Genomic DNA, 22,906 nt, shown 5'->3' with positions numbered 1-22,906 from the left:
TCTGCCTCCCGCCTCTCTACTATTGATCACTCATCTTAAGAATAGGCCATCAACAATTGACAACTGAACAACCCCTTTAAGGGCAGTCCTCTTGAGACATTAATAGTATTTTTTAAAAGTAACTCCAACACAATATGCTTGATTCCATCATCGGAATCACTAACCAGGCAAAGAACAAGATTTTATTTCTCAACCATAGGAATACACAAATGGGTGTACATAGAGCAAAAGACAAAGGAGCTCCTCACCAGGTGCCACTACTCCCCCCTTCCCATTCGTGCAAGTGCATAAAAATACTGAATATATTTGTGCCTGCTCTGGCTATTCTGCTTCCCTTTTGCAAATGTTATATGCACTAGAGCTTTGAACACCTTCATAGCATCAATAGGAAAGAGTTTAACCAACCAATCACCTCCTTTTTTTCCTTCATGAGCCTCAATGCTGCAGCAGAAGTTCCTTATATATTATGTCTCCCCCCCCCCCCCCCCCCCCCCCGACAAACACACCCACATACAAAATATTCATGGAAAGGAAAATAAATTAGGCTTTGAATATACGTTAACCTAGAATAATTCTATTGACTCTTACTGTGATCCCAAATATTGTATTTCCTGCCTTGGGTTCTATTCATACCATATTTGATCATATACAGTTGCAATCAAAATTATTCACCCCCAAATTACATTTCATTGCTAAATTTACGAACTCCCAGCTCTTTGCAAAAAAAAAACTAAAACTAACAAAAACTATTTAAGTATCTCAATGCAACTAATATAACAGGGGGCTTCTCCAAATTCAACACAAAATGACACTTTTAAAGAATCCTGCAGTCTCAGAATTGTTCAACCCCCTCATGAGAATTGTCTTTAGTACTAATTAGAGCTCTTTGCTGTTATGACCTGCTGTAACCGTGATGCATAGCCCGACAGCAGCTTCTGACAGCGTTCCTGAGGACTCTTACCCAATTTCTCATGGATAATGGCCTCCAGCTCACCAATATTCTTGGGTTTGAATGCTGCAATTGCCTTCTTCACATCCCGCAAAAGATTTTTTCCTACGGGGTTCAAGTCAGGCAACTGTGAAGACCCCTCCAGAAGCTTCCAGGACTTCTTCTGAAACCACGGCTTGGTGGAGTTTGAGGTATGTTTGGGATCATTGTCCTATTATAAAGGTCCAATGACATCCAAGCTTCAGCTTCCTCACAGAGGCATGATTTCTTCTAAGATGCCCTGGATACTTGATTGAATCCATCTTGCCCTCTACATACTGGAGGTTTCCAGAGCCAGAACAACACAAAGCAGCCCCAGAGTATCACCCAGCCACGGCCATACTTCACTGTAGCAGGGGGTTCTTTTTAGCATATGCTTTATTCTTCCCAACATACCGCTGATCCACAGGCCTGAAAAGTTTCACTTTTGTTTCATGTTCCACAGAACAGAATCCCAAAACTTCTGTTGCTTATTTATATGGCTTTAGGCATGAGCTGACTTTTCTTGTGCTTTGGGTCAGTAGAGCTGTACTCCTGTGCAAATTGAAACCGCAGTATCTGCTGCCACCAAATCTTGCTGCAGGTGTTTTGCAGTTATACAAGGGTTTTTGACCACCTACCTGTTTAGGAATCTGGTGTCAGCCGGTGATAGCTTCCTCTTTCTGTCACATTTAGGTAGTGTAGCCAGTGTGTCTTTAACTTTAAACTTGCAAACTATGCTTCCAACTGTATCTATAGGAACAGTCAGTGCCTTTGCTAACTTTTTATATAATTTTCCTTGTTTATGCAATGATGTCTTCACTTTCCGGGGAGAGGGGGTTGGAAACAGGTTGTACTAGATGGACATTGTCTTCTTTCAGCCTAACATACTATGTTAAGGCCCATTTAGACACAACAATAATCGCTCGAAAGATGTCTTTTGAGCGACTTTTCAGCAATAATTGTTGTGTCATTTAAGCACAAGGTGATTGCTCAAACGTTGAGCGATCACCTTGCGATCCCAGCACAGGATGCAGATGACAAGCAGGGAGCCACTTGTTCTCTGCATCCAGCTGTTCCCCGCTGGGAGCCCCCGTCTGTCATACAGCCGAGCGCTCGGAGCGGAGGATGCAGAAGACAAGCGGGGTGGCCCTGCTTGTCTTCTGCATCCAGCTGTTTTCTGCATGTAGCGCCCGGCTGTTATCCAGCCGAACGCCCCGAGAAGGGTATGGAGAACGCAGCTAGACAGCTGTGTTCTTCATACCCAGCCTGTCAGCAGGGAGCGGGATACAGCTGAAACAATAGTATCAGCTGTATCCCGCTGTGAATCCCCGATAAGGCTCATTGTTGTCTTTCAGCATGCTGAAAGACAACGTTGAGCGACAGCTTAACGAAAACTGCATGAAGTCAGTGCAGTTAAACATAACGATTATCGCTCAAAAGGCGAATTTTGAGCGATAATTGTTGTGTCTAAATGGGCCTTTAACCATATTTCTAACATGCAGTCAAATGTCGTCCACAAACCTCTATCTAGTCCAGATAGATAATAAAGCCCTTGATTAGTTGCATCAGGTGTGCTTAAGACAACACCTAATTTGCAAATGTGTGCTCCCATGAGGGATTTTATTGAGGGAGGAAGGTGAATAATTCTAAAAGTGCAGTAGTCATGAAAAATTATATTTTGTGTTGTATTTGGAGAAACCACTTATGTTAGTTGTGTTGAGCTATTTAAATTGTTCATCCCCTGCTTTTTTGCAAACAGCTGAAAGTTTGTAAATTTGGCAAATAAACTTGCAATGGGATTGAACAATTTTCATTGCAATTATAGATGGCAAAATATGTTTAAAAATATCTAATCATACAGCATATAATACAGCATTTCTAAAGTAAAGGTGGCCATTCACATTAGTTGAAGGGCTTCTGTCATCACTAACTGTAAACTAAGTTATGGGGCTCAAAGGTGAGGGCCGGTGGTCTGCTTATTATACTCAGTGTCCCCTGTTTCAGTGCTGGGCCCCTGAGAAATCAGCACACACACACACAGTGACCATATCAGAAGGCTGTGCGCATACGCTCTCCCATCTATCTCTTTAGGAGAGTGGGCGCACACAGCCTTGGGAAGAGTGTCACCATATATATGTGAACACTAATTTCTCAGAAACACAGTCCTGGAACAGGGACCCTGTGGCTATAAAAAGCATCTTACCTGATCCCCCGTCCCTTTATCTTTGAGGCCCATTATACAGTTCATGGGGCCAACAGTTGAAGACAGAGGCTCTTTAAGTGCATTTTGCATGGAGCAATTTGCTCCGGTAGCCAAGCGCCAAATCATTGGCACTTGTATACCAAGCCTTTACATAAGCTGATTCAAACCTTCTGCAGGACTAATCGTTTGTCCCACATAGAGAATCATTGCTGTCGGCACCACATCCCTTGTTGACATCATGAGGTTTGCAGCTGGCGATGATTTTGTTCAGCTGCATGAAAGTTGCGACCAGCTGCTGAACAAATGTTTGCTTATTAAATGGTGGATCAGGTACAGCTTTACATAGGTCAAAAGTCAGGCAAAAGGGTGTTCATGTGATCGTTCATGCCAGATTGTCAGCTCATGTACAAAGACGTATAGAAGGTGGTTGATCAGTCGTTAAATTTTCATCTAGTGAATGATTGTTTCACAGATGTAGCCATACGTTTGTAAGTCCGTGTTGGCTGCCACAGTTGTTCAAACTGGCCATACTAGTTCAATGACACTTGGCGACAGACTAATGATCTTTTGTGCATGATTCTTCGAATCTTTTGCCTCACCCTTGGACAAAGATTTCCAGACAAGGTCTGTATGTCTAAGAAAGAGCTCTGTACTCCAACATACAATTGTAGATGTGAGGGTTTCATTAGACAGGCAATCCTAAGTCAGTAACATTTCATTCCACTCACATATTTGGACCCTTTTCAAACAATTGTTACTGGTAATCAAATATCATCACAAAGGATTAGCTGAATTGCACGAAGGAGAAGACATCGGTCACGTGTATGGCACCATATAATGCAGAGTTCTTACTTACATATATCAGATGGAACTCCTATTCTAGCACCCAGCTTACACCACAGTGCAGTCAACTATCTGACTAGATGAGTGTATGCGATTTGTCAGATGAAACAATTGTTGATTGTTAAATTTAACCTTATGAATGAGGATTTTGCTTGATATTGTCCATTTTCATCAACTTAAGTTTAATGTGTATGGGTACGAACATTGGGGAAGGCAATGGCAAACCACACGGCAAAAATGGTCTGCCAAGAAAATGTCATGACGTGACGTGGCCCTAGGAGTCAGTCATGACTCTGTGCTTGCACCAGGGGACTTTACTTTTACCTACCAACATACACCAAAAGTATATATGTCTTTATGGGATACATCTGGATACATTTTTTTTGGTACAGTACTAAAAACAATAAAATTATAAGTCAAGAGCAGAATCCAAGAATTATGCATATACACTACCACAGAATATGATTGGACCAACCCACATCCTCCTAATAATAAAAGGCGCATCCTCCATAGAAAACAAAACAATGTATCATCTAGATCCTGACTGTATTTTTGTATCTTCAAAACCAGCATACAATGGCATCCATGTGTTTTTTCTAACTATATCGTTGGTCATAGGATTTGGCAACAACAAACTGAATAACTTTACTTCCATCGTTACGAGGAAACTTTATAAAAGTTCGACAAAAAGTACTCGGCGAAAACAACAGAAAAAGTAAAGCAATAAAAGTAAAAAGAAACTCATCACTGCGGAGATGGAGCAGCGCTGTACATTCTCTACTACACTTTTTTGAAGTCAGGAAACATAGGACAAAAGAAGAACAGATTTTATTTATTTATTTTTTAAATAATGGTCAAGGATTTAATTCATCTTGTTTCAATATCATTACAGAAAATGTTATGGTACAGAGTTCTTCAGTATTTTCTTTGCTTCTTTTTCTCCACATGAATGCTGGTACACTGTAATCTGTACAAGATCAGTTTTTGATTTTTTTTTCTGTACATTTCTTAAATGTATTGGTTAAAAAGGCTGTCAGCACTTAAGGAAGCAATTTTTTTTTCAAAGAAAAGGTATTCAGTTACTGCCCAATAGTACTGAGCGGAGTGATTGCCAGGACGTCTCTCCTCCTTGTTAAGAAGATGGGAGTCTGGATCCAGATGCAACCACTTGGCACATCAACACGTTATACAAGATAAAGAACAAGCAGAGCTCTCTTGTGAAGCGGTTATGAAGCATACTGATAAGGGAAACAGCAGTGTCATCTAAGCTAGTATAAAGTAAGCAGACAGCCTTGGTTAAGAGCTTAAGTATTTGTACTTTAAGGATGAGAGAAACACAACTTTTGCAGGCATCTACTGCTGTCTACTAAAAGCTACTGCTATTAGACCTAGCATTTTAACACACAAAGCAATTGCAATGAAGGAAAAGTCGCCTTGATATAATCAGAATAAGGTTTTATAAGAGTTTTTTTTTATAAGGTTTTTTTTTGGGGGGGGGGGGGGGGAGATTTTTTTTTCAGTTTTTCTCCTCAAAGTCAGTTTTTGAAATTTAGTTCAAGATGTTGACTACACTGATCAACTTTATCCAAATCATAAAAACTAGCTGTGCCGTTGCATATTACAGGATACAGTCAATGATATGTGGACATGCATCAATGCTTCTCTCTTGCTTTTGTCATCATAGCCTTCCGATGACCATGACATCCACCACCTCTCCCTTGTGAAGTTCCACATACTGCTCTGTCTTTGGAGGTAGCATCAACAGTCCATTGGCACTGCGCATACTCATCAGGCGACTGCTCATCTGATTACCTGCGTGGAGAAGACATAGACGTTAGCACACTCCTCGTAAGACAAGATGACAATGGACATTTCCTATATGGGAGTTCTTGGTGTCTGGATCAGTCGACGTAATGTAAAGACTGGTTCATTAATCAGCTTACTCTACCTAGTGGCTAATGATTAACCTTCTAGTGTGATGGGTTATTCGTCTTTAGGGTCTGGAGGAAGTAGTTGACTATACTAATAGATCACAGACTGAACATGAGTCAACACTGTGACGTAGCAGCAAAAATGAAAAACACAATTCTGTGATGTATTAAGAGAAGCATAGAGTCTAGATCATATGAGGTAATTATCTCCCTCTACTCTTCCTTAGTCAGACCTCAGCTGGAATACTGTGTCCAGTTCTGGGCACCCCAATTTTTAAAAAAATAGACAAACTGGATTAAGTTCAGAGAAGAGCTACCAGGATAGTGAGCGGTCTGCAAACCATGTCCTGTTAGGTACGGTTAAAGCATCTGGGAATGTTTAGCTTGCAAAAGTGAAGGCTGAGAGGAGACTTAATAGCGGTCTACAAATATCTGATGGGTTGTCACAGTGCAGAGAGATCAGCCCTATTCTCATCTGCACAAGGAAAGACTAGAAGCAATGGGATGAAAGTGAAAGGGAGGAGACACAAATTAGATATTCGACAGTCAGGGTGATCAATGGGTGGAACAGGTTACCACGGGAGGTGGTGAGTTCTACTTCAATGGAAGTCTTCAAACAGAGGCTGGACAGACATCTGTCTGGTATGATTTAGTGATCCTGCATTGAGCAAGGAGTTGGACCGGATGACCATGGAGGTCCCTTCCAAATCCACGATTCTATGATATTTATGGGAACTATAAAAAGATTTTCCAAACCTGGCATCCATTTTTTTGGTCCTTAGGAACATAAAGTAAAAACTAAAACAATGTAAGGTACAATATACTGTGTATAATTCAAGTTGACTCCTCTGACTTTCTTGATGTAGGTAGTGGGACCCTTAGTGGTCATCTATTGTGGTGACGGGTTGAGTAATGTCTGTTTGGCAATCAAGGTCAGGTTTCCAGCTAAAGGATTTTCAGATCTCCTGATGATACAATATAGAATAGAGCCAGCGGATTTCCATTTCATCCCAATATATTTTTACACCATATTATGCACCACGCCTGTTCTTTTTGCAATGTTTTGCCACATCGACTGTTAACGCTTTACCATACAAGCAAGCTATAGGAACCTTTCCTAAAAATGGTTCTTGCCACCATTTGGTCAGTTTTTTTTTTACTTCTTCCATGACTGATATGATAAATTCTTTTTGCTTTATAGCGAGTCATCCACCAGCATATTTCCATTCAAATCCCTCTTCTTCCTTGCAGGGCTAATAGAAATCAACCTTTACAAGTCTAAAAGGAGCCTAAGGGTGGCTTCACCTGTGCCAACTATTGGCTGAAAAATCGTTCGAACTAGCAATTTTGACTGATAGTTTTTCTGTGCAATAACGCAGGATTCGATTGAGCGAGAAATTGCTCATTGATCATTTTGTTTTGGCTAAGTGTAACAAAGCAACTAGTGAGTTCTCATTGAACAACTGTTTGTTCACAGTAAACGGAGGTTGACAGCCGGAAGAGATCTCCAGCGCGCTTCGCCTCCATTAACTGAACGACTATCGCTCCTGTGTGAAAGTACAGAAGTCTTAGTTGTTGGAATGGCTTTCGAACGCTTACATACCCGAAAGTCATCCTGTGAAAAGCTACCCTAAGAAAAGAAAATGGTGGCTTCCATTACCGGTTATGCAGTTATTTTTTGTTAGAAGCTGTAGGGGTGGGCACCCCGCCATGGCACTTTCTGACTGTGTGATATCTGCTAGTTATATTATCAAGTTGATGGCAATGTTATTAAAATATCCAGTACAACCTAACTGATAGAAGTGTCCAGTTATATGTAGTCAATAGAGACCTGTACTTTGTGCCCAAGGCAGTGGCTCTTGGTGATGCCACGTAAGTATGCAGCGATGGTACTCTGGGCGAGGATCCAACTTTACATCACAAGATAACTGCAAGACAGAAAAGAAAATGTTCTCCTATATTCAGTCATATTCACCTATTTTTCTTGTTGTATTTCAATCATCTGTCCAACTTTAAATACCATCTACGAGAGTGAAGAGCGGCAGCTAGGAGCATCTGAAAAAACAGACACATCTATGTATTACACAGACATGCCACTGATAGCAATGGACAAGTGTAGAAGTTCCCCTTGCTGTCTTTTCCCTCATAGATTCCAGTGGTTTGCTTGGGGTCCAGCAGTTGGACAAACTGGGATTAGCTTATTTTTAATGAGGGTCCCTTCTAACAAAAAGGAATGGTCTAAAGAGGACTTTGTAAATATATAGCATTACTTATCTTGTACTGATCATGACTTACAGTCTGCATTATAATCAAGAGCTGTGCCCATAATTCTGCTGGTCCCCATTGCACTCCTATGATGCAGTGAAACTATTCAGTGCCTGATGTGAAAATCACATTTCCCAAATATGCCAATATATATCCAGACATACATCCAGTAATAAATCATAGGGTATTTTGGCAATGAAACCTGAAGAATTGGGAATGCAGCTCTGGAGAATAATACAGGATGTAACTCCGTACAAGTGGAGCTGGTGTTCTGCTTGCATACCAATTAAATTACTAGTTTCTTCAAGCACAAAAATAAGCCATGGTGAAATTGAGCATTACACACAGCCCATTAAAATGAGTAAGAGGTCTGTGTAATGCAGGGCAGGTCAAGTCCTCCAGATCAGGAGACATTCTTTCTAACTGCTCTCCACTCCTCAGGAGACAGGGACCCTCAATGCCCTCTTCTAATCTAATTTTGGATTCCTATGAGGCTTTTTCTTTCTGTCATTATACAAGAGCGCCACCTGCTGGCTAAAACCAGCACTGCAGTATGTGGTGTACCTAAGAGGCTCTGATGACGGAGCAGCTGACAATATACAGTAAAAATACCCTGTCGGACGTCTTCAGGCTTTAATCAGAATGTCGGAAGCTGTCAGACAGTTGATTGGAAAGGGTTAACTCATAATTCCCTAATAGGGTACACGAAAATGTTTTTTTTTTAAAAACAGTACAACCCCTTTAACATAACATCCTCCAATTGTTAGCAACATATTGTAGTAGTGAAATTGGGGAACACAAAGACCGTATAGTGTAAAGTTAGGGTGGTTTTATATCTGCAGCCATGGTTCCACTTTTGTGCTCTGTTCGGGGAGCAGGAAAGGGGAATCTCTGCAACCAAATGGCTCATTCTCTGGACAGCACCACAAGCACCAGACAGACCCCATTGATTATAATGAGGTCCGTCTGTTTTCCACTCGGCTGCCTAACTTTAGATGAAAGAAAAAGCTCTGCATGCAGCACTTTTTCTTCCAGTACTTTGAGCCGAATCTGCGACTGAACCTCCGACTCCGATGTGAAATCGGCCTTAATCACATACACATTTACCTGGAGTTTTTCCTTAAAGCGGTATTCCGGGCGATGGGACATTTTTTCCAGTTTTCACCCATCCAGTGAAAACTGATAGATCAGTGGGATCGTCCGATTGCTGTGCTTGGCTGTTTGCCCCTTTGAAATGAATGAAGCAGACAATAATAGTCGAGCACAGCACTCGGCTATTTCTGTCTGCCCCGTTGAAATGAATGGAGTGGCACTACTCCATTCATTTCAATAGGTCAGACATATAGGCAAACACAGCACAGCACTCGGCTATCTGCCTGCACCGTTGAGAGGAATCAGCCTGTTCTGTGTGACCAGCAGCTCTATTCCCTGCTTCCCTGCAGAAGCGAGACGATGTATGCTGAACTGTGAAATAAGCGGGACGCAGGTCCCCCAGTCTCAGGAACACTGAACACTGGGGGTCCCAGCAGTCATACCCCCACCGTTGAAACATCCCATCGTTGAAAATCCCTCTTAAAGTAAACCTTCAAAATTCTGTCCTTGTACCTAACGAAGTGGAGGGTAAATTACCTGCACTTGTTCTTCTATGCCACGCCTCCCAATCTGCCAGTTTCAGGCCGTGGCTCCACCTGTCCAAGATGGCTACAGCTATTTTCTAACTACCTAATGCACTGCTCTCTGATTGTCCATTGGCAAGTCAGCGAACAGGTATAATGCATCGTTAGTCTAAGACTACCAATACACTGTAGAGATTAGCTAGATTGAAGACTGAATCGGCCATCTTGAATGCCCGAAAAGAGGACCTGGAACTGCAAATTGGAAAGACGGCAGAGAAGAACAACTGCAGATAATATACACTACCACGTTCCTCCTCCGGCTCCATTGCAGAATTTTGTCCAGAAAACTGGAGGGTCACTTTAACATTTACTTATAAAACAAAAACAATATAAGTTTTCAAACAGCGGCAAAGTAATGGAAATTGAGCAGCTATTTTGTGTCTTCATATACAGAGACATTCATGTTGATGTAAAGTCATATAACTGCTTTATATGGTAAATTCTCAAAATAAAGACCCTTTGTACGTGTATAGAGCCGCCTCACTAGACACTTGGACATGAAACACACACTGTTTTAGAGGTGTATAACATTTCCTAATAGGGGTGACTGCAATAAATAGCGATGGAACGGCAGATACGAATTCCGCTCTCCATATAACATGGGCGGTATAAATACCCTGGCTTTGATGATTGTAGGTCTTGGATCCAGGATTCCCTGCATCTTTCTTAGTGCTGGTACGACAAAAAGATTACAGGTAACTACTGCTGACACAGGGTTGCCTAGAGTGAATGGAAGACAAATACCATTAATCAGGAGAAGGCAGGTAGTAAACAACGTAAATTATGTGTAACACGTTCAGGCTTTTACTCCAGAATCCACATTTGATTTTGTAAGATGTAGAAATAGATTTTTCCCTTTAACCTTGTGAATGCACGGTAAGTTCTGATCAATAAGGCCTTTTTCGAGCTGGACCCCTTCAAGACCATAGCGCGACTAGTAAAACCAATGCTTTCCCTTGTATGGGTTAATTTATTAGGCATTACATATGTTGATTGAAAAAAACAATCAAAATACTAACGACCACCCGTCTGTCGGTGAGTTACATGCTCCGCCCCTGATCACATGACAGTGACCTCATCAACTAGTTACAGCGAGGTAATGAGGTGCCCCAAGGATGTCTAACCACCACCTAACTAGTTACACCGAGTTAGTGAGGTGCCCCAAGGATGTCTAACAACCACCTAACTAGTTACACCGAGGTAGTGAGGCGCCCCAAGGATGTCTAACAACCACCTGACCAGTTACACCAAGGTAGTGAGGTGCCCCAAGGATGTCTAACCACCACCTAACTAGTTACACCGAGGTAGTGAGGGGCCCCAAGGATGTCTAACCACCACCTAACTAGTTACACCGAGGTAGTGAGGCGCCCCAAGGATGTCTAACAACCAGCTAACTAGTTAGAGCGAGGTAGTGAGGCGCCCTAAGGATGTCTAACAACCACCTATCTAGTTACACCGAGGTAATGAGGTGCCCCAAGGATGTCTAACAACCACCTAACTAGTTACACCGAGGTAGTGAGGCGCCCCAAGTATGTCTAACAACCACCTAACTAGTTACATCCAGGTGGTGAGGCACCCCAAGGATGTCTAACAACCACCTAACTAGTTACATCCAGGTAGTGAGGCACCCCAAGGATGTCTAACAACCACCTAACTAGTTACACCAAGGTAGTGAGGCACCCCAAGGATGTCTAACCACCTAACTAGTTACATCCAGGTGGTGAGGCACCCCAAGGATGTCTAACAACCACCTAACTAGTTACACTGAGGAAACACCAACCTCCCAGTAACCATTATTAACCATCTCTGTTCCTCCGGTCATCACAGCCTCATCCTCCGGTTACCCCACAGCCGACAGTCTGCATACAGCGGTCAGTTATCTCGCAGCTGACAGATACCAAGCAGTAGTTACCTCAGAGCTGACAGTGGACAGTTACCTCAGAACAGTCTCCTGCAGCGCTCAGTTACCTCAGCGCAGCGCTCAGTCACCTCAGAGCTCAGTTACCTCAGCGCAGCGCTCAGTCACCTCAGAGCTCAGTCACCTCAGAGCAGCGCCCAGTCACCTCAGAGCTCAGCTACCTCAGCTCAGACATGACACCATTAATAAAACACAATTGTTAAGCAGACATACATTCCCCATCATCACCCTGACTCACCCTTTCTTTACAGCCTAGTAAGGGTTACCACTAACACATTTAAAACTGACCAATCTACCTTAGGGGGCGCTCACCCCAATGTAATTGCATATGGGTATGTGTATATACAAGCCCATATATATATATATATATATATATATATATATATATATATATATATATATATATATATATATATATATACACACACACGTATTGGCTCTATCATGTGCATATATGTGGCAAAAATACAACATGCTGCGTTCTGTTTTGCGCTCATGTATTACACAATTCCGATACGCTAATTTGAGAGGAACTGCGTAAGGCAATGCGATTAATTGCCTGCGAGTTACCACCTTTCATACGGGCATACAGAACACACGTAATACATGGTAATCATATGGCGGCCTAATGGATGGACAATCTCAGACAACGGTCCCTCCTCTAAGTACCTCAGACCCACCAAGCCATAATACACAAAGGGGTGAAGCTGTGTCACTCACCTGTTTCAGCTTGAAGGTTTTTTTAAAATGATATCCTCCAGGTCCAACAAATCTGGTTCTCTTGGACAACGGCGCTTGGACAGTGTCTAGAAAACGAAGCAGAAATGGTAACAATTTCTACCATGATATTGCGGGAAAAGTACAGTTCATCCATCAAGTGTACCACTAGCTTCTTAAGAGCAACAGATCAAAGTATGAATAGCTTTTTTCCCCTAATTCAGCATAGAGCTGAAAAAAAATTCTAGAAAATTAAGCATTAGTTTATGATTCAGTTTAGTGATCGGGTTTACAAACTACTCAGCAATGTCTACTAAGTGGAAGGATAAAACCACTTCCACAGGCCGGTACTGGAATATAACATTGGCTAGGAGGACTTGTTTTTTTAGTTGTAAATGGGTATTTCCAGAACGGACCGACCACCTATCCACAGAACAGTTGATAAAGTCTGATCAGCAGCGCGAATCTCACCACTGGGACACCCACCGATCCCAAAAACGCCAATCCCGTGTCCCTCTCTGCTGCTCACTTCAAACCCCGCAGTGAGGAGCAGCTTGACTAGTGTGGCGGCTGAGCATGTACAATGCCAGTCCATTACATTCTGTGGTCCTGCTTAAGTGCTTGTCCTGAGCTTTCTCCGGCAGCCCGATTGAAAGGAATTGAGCAGAAGCAAACAGTCATCCGCACCTTCATTCATGCACCAGGAGAGGCGGATACGGCGACCCTGTTCTTGGCATCAGTGCTGGTTTCGGTGGCGAGACCCTCACCAATCAGACTTTCGGCACCTATTTTGTGGATAGGTGCCAAGACAATCCTGAGATTAGTGCTTTATAGCAACCCTCTGGTTTCAGGACCAAACTTCTACCCTGGACTGAAGGAGGGTATATTACTTGCAGTTGTTCTTCTCTGCCATCTATCCGATTCACGAATTCCAGGTCACATTTTTCAGGCGCCCAAGATGGCTGTTGCAGTTTTCTAACTATCTAATGTATACTGTGCACTGCTCTCTGATTGACCAGTGTTGCTCATGTGATCAGTGCTGGCCAATCAGAGAGCAGGTATAGCAGGTTATATCAGCCACCTTAGACAACCAAAAACAGTACCCAGAACCAATGGATCAGAGGGACGGCAGAGAACAACTGCAGGTTATATACCCCCTTCTCCCTCCGACCCGGTAACAGATCTTTGTGAAGTATTCTACTTCACTAGACTTTAATTGGCTTCCATTTAGCACTGCACTTTAATATTATACATGTATTACCGGTTACAGGACTGTTTTCTCTCTGGGTTTCTCTTGGCTTTGAGATGGTTCTATTCATGATCTGCAGGATTTCTTTTTATGCAACTAGAAATAAAACAAGAGCATTTGAGAGGGAAGATTAAATATGTAAGACGGGTCTGACAGATGCATAATTAGCCCAACAACATTTAGAGAATATACAATCTATACTCCTTTCCCTTACAGAATATATTAAATGAGTTTCCCCACCGATAACACACATGGTATACAAAAATAATACTCAATATACACAAGCAAGGAGAAGATCTGCCAAGGCTGGATACTACCGGCAAGGAGCGCCCGCTGCGGCTCGGCCCCCTCACTTGAGTGTTGCGTCAAACTTCTAAGTAGATTTCTTTCTGTAGCGCAGCAGCGGTTCAGAATAAAACAAGACACATGCCAAATGGGCATCTCTGTCCTGGGTTCATGCTGCCCGTGGGTTTGGGTGGCATGAACCTAGTGACAGCTTCCTTTTAAGGATTAAAGATTACATACCGTACTGATTTCTCATTTTTATACAGCTCTATGCACACACTTGCTTCGGAACGGAAGACATAAGCATCAATTACAGGAGATTGTAAAATTGTGTGTATATAATAGAATATGAGAAACATCTATTTACAGTGAGCCGCTGAACAGAAAGGTGACAACTGGCCTGAAAGCACATTTATAGTCATGTATCTACTAGTAAACCGTATCCTGTAGTGAAAATGTCAGCACTGACTCTGAGAAGAGACATTTACACAGAACTGAAGGGGTTAAATAAGCATAGACTATAGATGCGAGATGTGAGACAGGTAGGTGGGAGGCGGTAGGTGTGAGATGGGTAGACGAGAGACACCCATTAACAGACCCCAGCCGATCAACTATTGATATCCCGAGGAAAGATCTTCAATAGTATTTCCCTGGAAAACCCCTGTAAGTCCTCCTGCCCGCGGCCGGGTCGGAATCCGACTGCGAAATCTCACAGCGGAATCAGACCTGGTGACCCCCAGAGACTCTATACTCGCCTATCCGGATCCGCTACGAGTGTTTCGGCTGGGGCAGGGCGTAACGCGCCAGCGCTGGGCTCTAACACGGATTCCTGCGATACTACTGCGAAAGTGCTGACGGCCGGTCAGCTTCCATTGACTGCAATGGAAACTGTCTGTGCGTTTTTCTGCACTAAATAGAACCTGCTGCGACTCACCCCCGCAAACGGAAAATCACAGTTAATTTCCGCCAGTGGGCAGGGAAGAATCTTTTAACATTGCATGTCAATGGACGGACATTGCTGCGGATTTCGCGGCGGGCGTCTGACTGCGAATTCCGCAGCAAAAGTCCGTCCATGGGCATTGGGCCTAAGAGAAGAGATTATTACTTTTTATAGACAAGGAAAGGGATACAGAAAGATAACGAGGCACTGAACGCCCCTAGAGACACAGCTGGAAGCCAGACGCTGCCCTACTAAGTACTAATGCTCCATTCTAAATTAGTTCAAACAAAAGAAATTGCGCCGTAATCCTTGCGTGTAAATGCGCAGCCATCGTGCGCTATTAGTTTACTTTTCGTTTCAACCAGCATAATAATCATTGCTGTTTGCTTACTTCTCGCTGCGACTAACCCCCCCGCTCCGTGCTTCTCACAGAATGTGATGATCTGCCTGTCTAAACGTTCTGCACGAGCGCGAACAACCAGCGGTGACGTCACATGTTCGCGCAGATCGTTTAGCCGACAGTTGTTTCATGTAAATGGGGCATGAGGTTATATGTACACAGGCAAGTGTGATAACTCAGACCTATATCGCACTCGTAAACCGCAGATTTACAGGCTTCTGCAATGCGCTTCCCCTTTAAAAACGTGCGATTTGCATCGCTGAACGTGTTTGTCACTCATGAAAACAATTGCTCATGCCTTCAATAGTTAAAATGGAAAAACACATCAAACTCATGAGAACTGCATTTGCAGATGAGTGTAATGCAGTATTTTTGTCTCCTCTACAGAATACTGGGTGATCCTTGCAGACAAAATCACCCAAAAATAAGACAAACTGTGATTTTTCACTTTCACTGTATTGGTACGAGCAAAACATTGCTGGATGAGAGCGAATCCACTGAAAATAATTGGTTCTTTAAACACGCAGGTTCTGTGCGCGGCGCAACAACACAGAACCCCCGGATTATTACCGCTGGTGTAAATACAGCCTAAGGGCTTACTCAGACGACCGTATATTGGCCAGGTATTCACGCCCGGCCAATATACGGTGTCCCTCTCTGCAGGGGGAGGAGGCTGGAAGAGATGGGAGTAGTGCACTGAGCTCCCACGCCCTCTCCACCCCTCGGCACTATTTGCAAAGGGAGGGGCGAGGCAGGGCAGAGCTAGGTCTCGAAACTTAGCTCTGTCCCCGCCCCGCCCTGCCCCCTCTCATGAATACCTATCCGATATACGGTCGTCTGAATAAGCCCTGAAGACGCTCGTCATGAAGGGGCTGAATACTTCTCAGACTGCAGGAGGTTTTAAAAGTGGCATTCTATCTTCAACTTGGAGAAACCACTTTTATATCAGTTGTGTAGATTTATTTAAATTGCTTTTATTTGATTGAGTTTTACAAACAGCCGTAAGTTCTTAAATCTGACAAGCCTAATTTGCAGGGGGGGGGGGGGGGATAATTTTGATTGTAACTTTAGTTATGCCCTATCCTATGAGTAACTTTATATTACTGGAATACCTCTTTAAGCACTTACAGAACTCCAGTGTTGTGACCTCATCGTAACCAAGACATCTGCCATAAGTGGTATGACATCACTCTCTCTGCCACCTGAACAACAGCACTGACTCTGAAGAGGTGGAGGCACATCTGAGACCAGAGGAAATGATACATCGCTTCTTCATCCAACAATACAGTAAGTAGATGGGAACTGGGTTATAGAGTCTGCATGGAGGGGGAGGAGGTGCACTGTGCTGTAGCGTTACATGAAATGCAGTATCATATATAAAATATAGATTTATTAATATATTTTACTTGAACTCAAAACTACCAATTACCTGATAGTTTTATTCTTTATGGAAAATAGGCGTCATAATAGCAATCCTATATAGATAGTAAATGTACATGCTGTCTCATGACATAGAGGTATTTCCTTATAAATTGTTTATGTTGCCATAGTAACGTCAGGAGACGACCACCAATAGGATTGCTGGTCATCAAATTGAAAGTTGTCAGTTGTGTGCAGTCAGTTATTGGTGGGTGATGTTCTTCTCTCCATTCAGTACTAGTAGACATGTGATGGAGATCTATACTGGAAGCTCGAGTAGAAGATCTATAGTTGTCCTGTGTTTGGGGCTCATTCACACGGGCGTAAGGGCATTTCAGCCACAGAAATACGCAGCATTTTGTGTGACTGGAATGCACTGATGCCCGCTTATTTTGCCGGCTTTGGCATGTATTTGCCACATGTTTGCGCACACAAATGTTGAGTGGATTGATTTCAATAGGCTCTTGCGGTGCACAAATGACACCAGGAAAGGTCATGTTGCAGATTTTTCACGCGATCGCAGATTGCATGAAATTGAGATCAATGGGTTCTATTTACTGAGGATTATGCATGCAAAATTTGTGTGGGTTTTATGTTGTGCGAATACGCCCAGGTGAACGAGCACTTATTCCCTATGGAGGGCATTTGCTGCCCGCAGGCTCCTCACTTGTAAGTCCTATTTTGGGTCTTTATCTCTGAGGATATAGAGGTCTTCTCTTGCTTTCTATGGTTACGTGTCAATGTGGCCTCTCGTATAGATATATCACAGCAATCACAGCCTATCAGTCACAAATATCAAATTATTTTGTTGATATAGAGCTGAAAGCAAGTGATGCCAAGAGAACATGACCGAAGCCAAAGGACAAGATGAGTTCATAATAGGGATCAATGGGAAGCCAGGTAAGTATAATAATGTGAAAAACACAGAAATACACAAATCATAAAAACACATTACATTAAAAAGATCCCCACATAATATAAGTCCCTGAAAGCATAATACAAAGCATATATTTATTATATAGCAGCCTGCTAGTATAAGCAGCAGCTAAATAGTTAAAATGAATTAGGGGACATATGTATTAAGTCTCCTAGACTGGGCAAGATATAGCACCCTGCTAGTATAAGCAGCAGCTAAATACTTCATATGAATAAGGGGACACATGTATTAAGTATCCTAGCCTGGGCAAGATATAGCACCCTGCTAGTATAAGCAGCAGCTAAATACTTCATCTGAATAAGGGGACACATGTATTAAGTATCCTAGCCTGGGCAAGATATACAACCCTGCTAGTATAAGCAGCAGCTAAATAGTTAAAATGAATAAGGGGACATATGTATTAAGTCTCCTAGACTGGGCAAGATATAGCACCCTGCTAGTATAAGCAGCAGCTAAATAGTTAACGTGTTTAATATTATATGCTTGTATGTGCAATGTTTTTCTATGTACCCCCACACCTCGTTCTCATGAGGCACCCATGCGAGAGATCCGCAAATCAAGCCACCCATAGGGATGCATTAGCACTACAAAATAACTAAAACCATGTGGATGTCAATTTTTCCTGGCATGCAAATCGTACATGCAGAAAAAAAAAAAATCACAGCATGCTCCATTTTTCTGTGGATCCAGCACTGACGGCTTCCATTGAAGCTGACACTGTGGATGTGCAGCAGATCCGCGGGAAAACAGGAGATTTAAATGTTAAAAAAAAAGCACAGCGCACCCGCAGTGCAGAAGAAAGAAGATCTGGCCGTGGACAGAAAAGACCCACACTGGCTTCGGACAAGTAAGAAAATGTTTTTTAGGCCTCATGGCTTTGGGCACGGGTGGAAACCACTGCGGGATTCCACACTTTGAAACCGTGCGTGTCCGTGGACATGAGGCATTATCACATACATGTCTGCTAGTAGTTTCATTCTTTTTGTGTCTTTGAAATCACACGTCTGAATAGTAGCACGTCTGTAACCTACACCTTAAGGCGTAAACATATGTTAATCATTAGCATTACAACCTGTTTTGAATACTCATTTGTTCTGCTTGTATATACTGTCTGCATGTATATAATGGTGTATATATATTCTGCAATGTCCACATATGTAATTTATATTCATGTTGGTAATATCATATGCAATGTACATAACATATTCTTGTATATAGTGTTTGTGTATGTATTATTAATATTGCAATGTCTGTACATATTATAAATGTCCACATGTTTTAGATATATTTATACACAATCTACACATAATGTGCACACAGTGTTTATACGTATAATATTTGTACTTTACTTTTTGGTGTTATGCCTGTTTATTTTTATATAAAGTTTGGATATACTGATGTCCATGTATATAATATATAACAAAAGTATCTCTCCCATGGGTTAGGCTGCCTTCACATCTGAAGACTGTGAGTATATATAAGTGTAACTGTATCTATACATGCATATACATCCGTGTACTATTAATTCTGTAATATATATGTGATATGTTTCTATATCCTGGTAATGTTTCCGTGCATTAGCACATCAATATCTGTATATATGATTGATGCCCACGCATGTATTTATGTTATATCCTTAGGGAGCCAGAAGACTGTGAGTATATAAAAGTGTATATGTACCTATATATGCATATACATCTGTGTACTATTATTTCTGTCATATAATATATGTATAGAGTATAATGGTAACAAAAGCATCTCTCCCATGAGTTAGGCTGCCTTCACATCTGAAGACTGTGAGTATCTATATATGCATACACATCCATGTACTAATAATTCTGTAATACATATGTGATATGTTTCTATATCCTGTTAATGTTTCTGTGTATTGCATTAGCACATCAATATCTGTATATATGATTGGTGCCCACAAATGTATTCATGTTATATATTTAATGTATATATTGTTTGCATTGGTAATGTGTATATTTATGCCTGTATGGATATTATATGAATATGTGTATATGTGATGCTCTTCAATGTAATTAATGTTATGTTAATGTCATTGTATATATGTACACAGTATATATAATAAAGTATAATGTATTGTTAATTGCTTGAGATAATAGTAGTATCTTCAGTATAAGCTTCTTATTGTATCCTGTTAATGTTTATGTGACTGTATTATGTGATAAGTTCTGACCCTGATGTGACTGACCGTACAGAAGAAGCAGAATACAGGACAAGCTGCAATGGACAAAGCCTTCCAATTACACTCAGTATTGTCACTAAATAAGCAGAGCAGGATGTAAATGACATTTCTCTTCCCATCAGGCCCTCCAGGGCCCCTATACTGACACTGTATATGTAGAACAGGAGATCTCCAGTGTAATTGGTCGGCTTTATAGGGATTCTCTGGTTATATGTAAGTAGCATTTATATAGCAGATACATAACTGATCACTACATGCGCTCTGACCTTCTTATATCATCACTGTGACCCTACAGAATCCTGAGCGCTGATCTCTGGTTCTGCCCTGCAGGGGGCGCACAGTGTAAAGATGCTCCTGATCGTAGATGAGGATAACAGGTTAGAGCTCTAGTGACGGGTTATCTAGCAGCTAGTTATATATTCCCGGGGAATGCTTTACCATAGCAGTGTGATACTTTACCTGTATAGTCACTCACATCAGTATTATCTGTCCATGTGTTATTATATAAGGTAGCATACAGCAAGGCTCCTGCTGGAATGAAGCACATAATGTAGAATAAAAGCCACCTAGAAGTGTATAGATACAATGTGTGCAGTGTAACAACTGCAAACTAGATCAGTTATTAGAAGGTTCTGCATCATATTGATGCATATAGAGGACAATGTGATTCTGTGCTCTGACAGAGGATGACATGAGCCACATGGAGAAGTGACACATGCCACATCTGAGTATCTCCTCTTCTACAAATCTAGTCTTAGTGTAGGGACCCATCTGAATGAGGTCGCCGTGACGGGGCAGATGGGCTCGCACAATTGGAATAAAATGTGCGCCAAGAACCTCACATTTATACCTCTAGTTAGGAATATGTAAACTGTGTGGGAAAGAGTTTATCATTGGGATCTCTGCTCATATCAGTAGTATTAACTCAAATGGAAACTTTGCCAGGAAATCCCAGCAGCTCACGATAGGTAGACGAGAGCGCGAGATAGATAGATAGATAGATAGATAGATAGATAGATAGATAGAGAGCGATAGATAGAATCATATATAGGCTATAGATTTAGTAATAAACATACAGCCAGTCTGCTCCTTGTAATATATGTAATGACGGTACACGTGATCCAAGATCATCCTACACAACCCAAGTGCAGACACGCTCCAATAATGCCAAGTGTTGGTTCACACTTCTGTTTACAATAGAAAACCGTGACACAAGAGCTCGACTATCTCTAGCCGTCCCATTGACGTGAATGCGACAATGCTGCAGTACTCAGTAGGGCTGCCAGGAATAGTACGATGCTCTGAGTAATGCTGCCTTATTACGATATCCATCAAAAAATGGTTCAAATGAGCGAAAGTGAAGATAATTGTTGGGTTTAAACAAAAGCCAATAACAGAATGAGATTCAGCAGGACTAACAGTCATTGTGAGCTCGTTCACTTATCATTGTGTTTAATCATCCCGCTCAGTTCCAGCGCAGATCCAACATGAAATGTCTGCAAGAGCCAAGCAGAACCCATATTATAGTCAATGGGGTTCATTCGGTCATTGAACCATTTGTCCAGAGGATTCCCTTTTTCAGCTTGCATAAACAGAGAAGGAAAATGGAATCCCCAATGCAAATGTGACTGTAGACTAAGAAGATGAATGCCGCCCTCAAATATGACCCGTTTATTAATCTGTCAGTGAGGAATCTCAGCCTCAGGTGAAGCTTCTGTCCAGCCTTGGACCATTCTCAAACTTCGAGAAGTAAATCTACATAAAGTGAATGTAGACCCCGCTGGGATCACACAAGTTTAGGCAAACATATACCTTCTCTTTAAGGGTTCTTCATGTGATTACATACAATAGTTTGACCATGGAGATTTACTATAAGTAGAGCGAATACAAATCATGACCTGCCCGGTTTTTGTTTCCTTGCAGGTAACAGTGTGAAATGATAACGGTCTGTTCCTTATCTAACCAGTGAAATAATTTGGCCGTGATCCGACCGACGGTAGAATGAGGTTGTCCAGAAAAGTTCTGCATTCCCTTGCCAGCACCGTGACCAGAGCCCTCAGTGACAAGAACAGTATCGCAATGAGTGGAACCGACTCTTCAGCGCCCCCATACACACATCCTGAATAACTGTGCCCCCCCCCCCCCCCGTCTGTATATTCTGTACATAACATTCTAAAGACCTGAGACAATGTATTTGATATCTCATTACATGACTTGTCATTCATTTCTTCTATCAGTCCTGCTTTGTTGTTGGGTTCTTCTCTCTTGTGTGGAAGGATTCATATTTGTGTCCAGTATATAGGCCTTCATTGTAAATTCACAAATGAAGTACACTCTATACACAACCGCTCCTCTTTAGTATTGCAGGATGATGTAACTAATGCATTCCATGCATCAGAATGTGCGCTATAACCATTAACCCCATACCACTGCAGGGCATATAGTTACATCCTGGAGGTTCAAGGTGTGTAATGGAGGGTGATCACGGGTCAATCCCGCTCTATTGTTCTGGAATATGATTTCTCCAGCAGGCTTTGGGGTATTTTGTCGCTTTCCTAATTGTGTGGAAGCAGTATGCGCACACTGACCAAGTCAAACATAAGGTATGAATCTCATGTTAAAAATGGCTCTCCTGGCAAAGACGTCCAGACAGGCCTTTTTATTGAAAAGGATAACACCTGCCCTTTATGGGCGTTTAACAGATTACATCACTAACATATATATATTCTTATTCGCTAGATTATACAGAGTCTCCCGCCTCCCTACCCTCCCGTCCTCACGTCCGCCAAGGTATGGACTTTGTATTCTTTAGCATGCAGACAGCCTTAAGGAATTCTGTGTAGTTGACAAATGATGTGTTTAACTAGCTTGTGTTTGAAGAGTGGAAGGGGCCTAGGTAAACACACAGTATATACACATAACACTGTAGCCCTTAACTTCT

Source organism: Eleutherodactylus coqui, chromosome 6 (genome assembly GCF_035609145.1).
Source record: "Eleutherodactylus coqui strain aEleCoq1 chromosome 6, aEleCoq1.hap1, whole genome shotgun sequence".
NCBI classification, from domain to species: Eukaryota; Metazoa; Chordata; class Amphibia; order Anura; family Eleutherodactylidae; genus Eleutherodactylus; species Eleutherodactylus coqui.
Note: the sequence above shows the minus strand (reverse complement) of the source record.